This window comes from Serinus canaria, chromosome 2 (genome assembly GCF_022539315.1).
Source record: "Serinus canaria isolate serCan28SL12 chromosome 2, serCan2020, whole genome shotgun sequence".
NCBI classification, from domain to species: Eukaryota; Metazoa; Chordata; class Aves; order Passeriformes; family Fringillidae; genus Serinus; species Serinus canaria.
Window position 1 is genome coordinate 12836024 of NC_066315.1, and position 6845 is coordinate 12842868.

The window sequence follows — 6845 nt, forward strand, 5'->3', positions numbered from 1 at the left end:
GCTTGGACTTGATGATCTTACAGGTCCATGAGGTGTATTGGAAGTTGTCTAAGTGTGGAATTATAAAATGTATTTCCACCTGATCTTAAGCCATATACAGTCTATCGATGTTTGCTCTGAGTATTTTTATTAGCATAGAAGTTAAAATAAACAATTATTCAAGAATATCCTGAATTATTTTTAGCTTTACCATGCTACAAATTTTATTTTTAACAACCTGTGGATTACTATTGATCATGCAGACATTGACCTTTAGAGGCTGCATTTATATGAAGTAAACTCCAAGGGTTACTTTATACAATGAACAGAAGGAATTTGGAAAAAAACAATCCTTATCATGAACATTTTCCTTTTCTATTTCCCCCTACTTCACCCACTGGACTGCAGAGGAGACTACCCCCTTAACAGAAAGAAAAAGCGTATGTCAACTTGCCTCACCTACAGAGCCTTCAGGCAAAATGCATCACTTTTTGGGACTGTCAAGGATTGAATAAATCAGAGATAAGTGGGTTAAAATGTCAGCACCCACTGGGACCAAAATAAACCTACCATATCTTTTCATCCAAGGGAAAAATCCAAGATTTTCATCCAGTTTTCATCTGCAGTACCACCAGCACTTCATTCATTCACTCAGGAAGACAACTTGAAATTCTTCATGATTAATTTTTTCAAAATTAAAAAAAAAACCAAAAGAAAAACCACAAAAATAGTGTTTGTTTTCCCCCTCTCAATGGAATAAGCCTGTGAAAGTCATCTTGTGCAAAAGGTCAGATAAGAGTGATGTGAAAGATGGTGCTAAAAGGCTTTCAAACTTTGTTTATTAATAGATATAACCTTTTCACCTCTGCTACATCTGTCACCTCTAGGTTAAATATAATTTATCTTACTGTTCACCTGACTTCTTGTTATGAATACAGGGAAATGCCACAAAAAAACACTGAACAGTCACAAATCCATTATAAAAAAATGCATGAGAAGAATTGCTTGAGCCCTTCTAATAAAACATAACCTAACATGGAGTAACTGAAGACACTGAGGGTAGCCCCTGGCTTTAAAAGCATTCACCAGGCCATTGATCATTGCAGACAACATTCAGTGACCTCACACAAACACAATGTAAACTCCCAAACTCATTGATGGCATTCCTAGCACTCTGTCTGAATTTATATTGCCTCTCTGTAAACTGTTTGACATAAGCAGTGAAAGATGGAAACAGAAAAAGGCCTCCTCACTATGATGAGCATAGCACCAAATGCAGCTGGATGCCAGTGAATTAACTTGTAGCTTACTTTGATGTTCAAAGAAGTCTCAGGCCAAGATGTGTGTTAATGGAATTTTCATAAGATTCTTGGAAGTATATTTTTCCTTCTGGATAGTCCAAAAAAATATGCTAGAACATAAAAACTACCTGAGTCTTTTTTGAGGAGATGAAGAAAAGAAATGGAAAAAAATAAACTGTGTTATTATCCATTTTTCAGAAAGACTGCTATGGCTATGTTAGTCAATTCATGCACTCAGAAAGGCATGAGGGTGTATATATGTGTCTCTCTCTCCTTCCTTCCTTCCTTCCTTCCTTCCTTCCTTCCTTCCTTCCTTCTTCCTTCCTTCCTTCCTTCCTTCCTTCCTTCCTTCCTTCCTTCCTTCCACTTCCGCCACTTCCGCCACTTCCGCCACTTCCTTCCTTCCTTCCGCCACTTCCTTCCTTCCTTCCGCCACTTCCTTCCTTCCTTCCGCCACTTCCTTCCTTCCTTCCGCCACTTCCTTCCTTCCTTCCTTCCTTCCTTCCGCCACTTCCTTCCGCCACTTCCTTCCTTCCTTCCGCCACTTCCTTCCGCCACTTCCTTCCGCCACTTCCTTCCGCCACTTCCTTCCGCCACTTCCTTCCCTCCTTCCTTCCGCCACTTCCTTCCTTCCGCCACTTCCTTCCTTCCGCCACTTCCTTCCGCCACTTCCTTCCTTCCTTCCTTCCTCCGCCACTTCCTTCCTTCCGCCACTTCCTTCCTTCCGCCACTTCCTTCCGCCTTCCTTCCTTCCTCCTTCCTTCCTCCGCCTTCCTTCCTTCCTTCCTTCCGCCACTTCCTTCCTTCCTTCCTTCCTTCCTCCTTCCTTCCTTCCTTCCTTCCTTCCTTCCTTCCGCCACTTCCTTCCGCCACTTCCTTCCTTCCTTCCGCCACTTCCTTCCGCCACTTCCTTCCGCCACTTCCTTCCGCCACTTCCTTCCTTCCTTCCGCCACTTCCTTCCGCCACTTCCGCTTCATTTGAGCATCAAGCACAAGTGAAGGATTCTCAATATTTTTACACTTACTTTCACTAAGCGTGCAGAAAACAATAAATAATGTATCTGCTTTATACTCTAAAATTATATAAATTAATTGTAAAGCAAATGCCAAAATGTGAATAAATAGAACTAGAGCAGGAAGCTGAACAAAGCAGTAGAACTATATCAGTCAGTATACTAACTGTTTAAACAACTGTGGAGTTCTTTTTAAAAAGAATGTTTGATAGTTTAATGTTTAAGTTTAATGCTTGATATTTAAAATATCAAAGCTCAGATTATTGTAGATGGAAAGCTTGAGGACTTTTGTTTTTATTTTTTATTTTTTTTTTTTAAGAAGAGTGATGCAAATTTTGTAGAGAATTTATTTTTGAGAATTTATTATTGATATTTAGATATTGGGCTCCTGCAATGAGTTAGTGGACAGGAAGCAGATGCTACCTGAGAAGGGAGAACTTCTCTTTTTAGGCCATCCATAATAGCAATAGGTAAATTCTTTCCCTGTACTCAAAAGAAGGAATAAATCAAATACAAATAACTACATGAAAGACAGGGAGGGATATTTACAAGGGCTTACAATAATATGACAAGGAGGAGTGGTTTCAAACTGAGAGTAGGTGTAGATTAGATATTGGAAAAAAATTCTTTAGTGAGGCTGGTAAGGCACTGGAACAGGTTGCCCAGAGAAATTATGGCTGCTGTATCCCTGGAAGTGTTCACAGCCAAGCTGGATAGGACTTGGAACAATCTGGTGAAGGGGGGTTCTGTCCACGACAGGGAGTTGGAACCAGAAGACCTTTAAGGTCCCTTCTAGCCCAGGCCATCCTGTGATACTCAGGCTCTAAAACACAATTCTCTGAATGAAGTTGTGTCTGAATGAGGTTTTCGTCCTGCTTCTAAAATGGCATTGTGCCTTTCCTGGGAGCTGATTGCAAATCTGCATCACAGCTCATTGTTAATCAGCTGTGAGACCCTACTAACTGAGTACTGCTAGCACAGAATACTACCACTCTGCACACTTCAAGGACATCTCAAGACTTTGCACAATTCCAGCTGAAGTGTCAAAATAGAGTTGAACAACAAAACGTATCACTGCCTGCCTTCCTGTGCAGTAAAAATTAAAAAATCCAGAAGCATCTCATAGTTTACAGGTTTTCAGCAAAGTTACTGCCTTTAAGTCATGAGAAAATACCAAGTTTTGTATTTCCACTTACAACAGAAAAACACAGATATAAGAAACTGTGAGAAACACATCTGGCAAGCACAGTGATATCTATGAGAACTGCTACAAGAGCAAGTACATACAAAGTATTGAGTTGTGATCTGTGGGCATGTAGGACACTGAGTGCAAATCCCTCCTGCAGTTTCATATTGTTGTTGTCTCCTTTTCACCTGTCACCTGAGAGCTCAGTCTAAAGCCTGAGGCTGATGGGAGTGGCTGTTAGGGGACCTTGACTAACCCATGTACTACAGAGTGTGACGCCTTGCTTGCTCCATCCAGCCTCTGGCTTTGCCCTAAGTGGAGCATCCCTGATGGTTCAGCAGCTCTTTTTGGAGCATTTTCTAGGCTTTCATGCGAGGGTTTTCCCTCACATGAGGGAAACAGGCTTACATAAACAAGAAAATTTTTTCCATGTAGAAGTCTAATATGATTCAAGAAGGGCCACTAATCATTTTGACCCATTAGTTTAATTTTAGTGGTTTAGTAACAAAAAAGTTACAATGAGAATCTGGGCAGGTAAAACCCCTCTGGTTTAAATTTCAGCCCCTTGTCTCCCACCCACCCACTGCTTCCAGAACCTCTTCTCTTCTAGAAGGACAGAAGATTTCATCCTCTTCCAAAAATCAACCTTTTGTAAATCTATCTAGTCTATTTTAACTACATTTTCACAGCCTGTATCTTCTATCCTCCACTCATCCTAGGAACTCTAGTCATTACACATTCTTAGTCAGCTGTGAAGTGCAAATGGCTGGAATTTCTCATTGGGCTAGCTCAGCTCCTTTAGCCCTTTCCTTCTTTTGACTTCTATAAACCTATGAGTGTGTTTTCTCCCACGTGAGGGAGAAAAAAAGAGGGACACTGAAACAAAAGAGGTGAACATTCATTATAATTGCACTTTCTTCCATTCACTTCAGCCTACCGTGTGAGTCAGTCCTGTCTGCAATCATGATATAAACAGCTTTTGGAAAAATAATATAAATTATTTCAAAATTGATTTGGGAAGGAACATTTTCTCTGAAAGAGTTGTCAAGAGTCAGATTTCAAGTATAACAAGATTCTGAGCCGTGGGATTGACAGTGATTAATTGCATCACCAGAACTGGTTGGCCCTCTCAGAGACCTGACTGGGCACAGACAGTGAGTCTTCCTGGGAGGTGCTAAACTCTGTACTCTGCTGTATCACCTGAAGGCACCAGCTGCTGTCTCTGAAGTGAATCACAGCTTGTATGCACTGCTCTAGCTCTGCTGGAGTAACACACCTTCCCTTGGCTGCCTTGCCTCAGCCACCGCCTGGTGCTCTTCCCCCTCCTAGAGAAATCACAAACACCCTCAGTTCTCACCTTGGCTGGACTGCTTGGCACAGAGTGACAGAAGGGCTGAGGGTGTCAGGGACCTCTGGATGCCATCTGCTCGACCCTGATGCTGAAGCAGGAACACTCAGTTGTCCAGGACCATGTCCAGACAGCTTCTGAAAATCTCCAAGGATGGAGATTCCACAACCTTCTCTCTGGGCAACCTGTACCAGCACTCAGCCACCCCCAAAATGAAAAAGTGTTTCCTGAAGTTCAGAGGGGACCTTCCACGTGCCTGTTTGTGCCCATTCCCTTTTGTCCTGCCACTGGACACCACTGTGCACTGTCTGGCTCCATTCTGAGGTCTATTTGCACCCTGCCTTCAGATATTTTCTCCTATTAATAAGACTCCCCTTCTTTGCCCTTTCTTCTTTCTTCAGAGCAGAAATGCCACGGTCTCCAACCATCCTTGTCTACACTTCTCCAGAATTCCCACGAATCTCCACTACTGAGACAAGACCCGGACACCGACACTGCTCCAGAAGTGACCGACGCTCCCACCCGCACAAATGCAGCTCCCTTCACCTACGGACAATTCCTGGGTGCGATAAGGCCTTCTCTGACTCTGGCAGAGACACCTTCGCTGGCCTCTGTGCCAAGTGGGATCCCCACCCCGACCCCCGGTCCTGCCCTGCGCACCCGGCAGGCTCCCTCTCTTCCCGGCGCTCGCATCCCTGTGGATGGATGGGATGGATGGACGGCGGCGCCTCCTCACCCCGCTGGGAACGGCGTCAAAAGGATGCTGCGTTGGCCGGGAATCGAACCCGGGTCAACTGCTTGGAAGGCAGCTATGCTCACCACTATACCACCAACGCTGCGGTGGTGAAATATCCTTCCTTGCCTTCCTCATTCCTTTCCTTCTTCTTTCTGTTCCCAGTTTGCCACAGGATTTACTGCCTGCCCTCGAGCACAGCAAAGAGCTACTGAGGGAGACATTCAGGTTTTCTTCACGGCTGCCAAAGCTACTAGAAAATCAGAAGATGGTATGCTTGTTTTTAAACACTTATAAAAAGGTTTTGTTCAGTAAAATGTTTCCAACATCCTGATTGGTATAAAAGAAATTCCAAATAGGACTAAAACCTTCAGAAGGGGGACTGTGCACAACTGGGAAAAAAGGCTGGCTGACATCTGATGAAATAAGCATCTTCACTTTTTAGGAAAAGAAATAGTCTTTCCAGCATTAATGTTGCAGATGAGATTTTTATCTCACATCTGAAAAGTTAGGTGGAAAAGTTTTAAAAAACAACATATATTGTCCTTTCCATCAAGTACTGTTTTTGTCTTCTCAGTATCATCCAAAGAAACATAAGAATTACAGGGAAAATATAGCTGAAAATAAACTAAATAGAGTTGCAAAAGATTTATATTTGAAAGAGGGTTCTGTGAAACACAACCTTGAAATGCTGAATCTCAAACTTGAATACATTTTTGAGGCATAATATGTGGTGAAAAGTTTTCTACTACAGTGGATAGAGCCAACAAAGTATTTTAGAAGAACAAAATCTCAAAGAACTCACATGGTGTGAGCATATCCTATGAATAACCCAGGGCACTCTAGGGCACCTGTGATTTCACTTCTGAGAATGTCCAGTTTACAAGCAGATATGGCTCTTCATAAGGAGGGATCTCAGCAAGTTTGTGTTAGAAACCATTCTGTGCCAGCAGAGAGGTCCTACACAGAGAGACCTTCCTGTCTCTCATTCTCAAATCCCCTGTCTTCAGCTTCCTGCAGCAGTAATCAGAGAAGCTGTAAGACACAATATCATCAGACATCCATCGATCCTGTCACTTTCTGTCACTTGGCATCTGAGTGATTAATAGGTCCATAGAAAGTCCCCCAGGCTTGTGCATATTCTGACCATTGTACAAGTGTAGGTATAGATGACATTTTCTGCAGCCTTAAATGCAAGTCTGTCATGCTCCCCTACACTGCAGTAAGGATATTGAGTCTTCTCTCCTTTTCTCATCATTTTACTTTATATAAGTCAGCAAAACTG

At 42.7% G+C, this 6845-nt stretch overlaps 1 non-coding gene across 1 annotated transcript; it reads right to left on the reverse strand.

Annotated features, from left to right (window-relative positions):
* Positions 1–5591: 5591 nt before the first annotated feature.
* Positions 5592–5663, reverse strand: TRNAG-UCC (transfer RNA glycine (anticodon UCC)). The gene has a single exon. It is a non-coding gene; the product is annotated as a tRNA-Gly (tRNA).
* Between the last annotated feature and the right edge of the window lie 1182 nt (positions 5664–6845).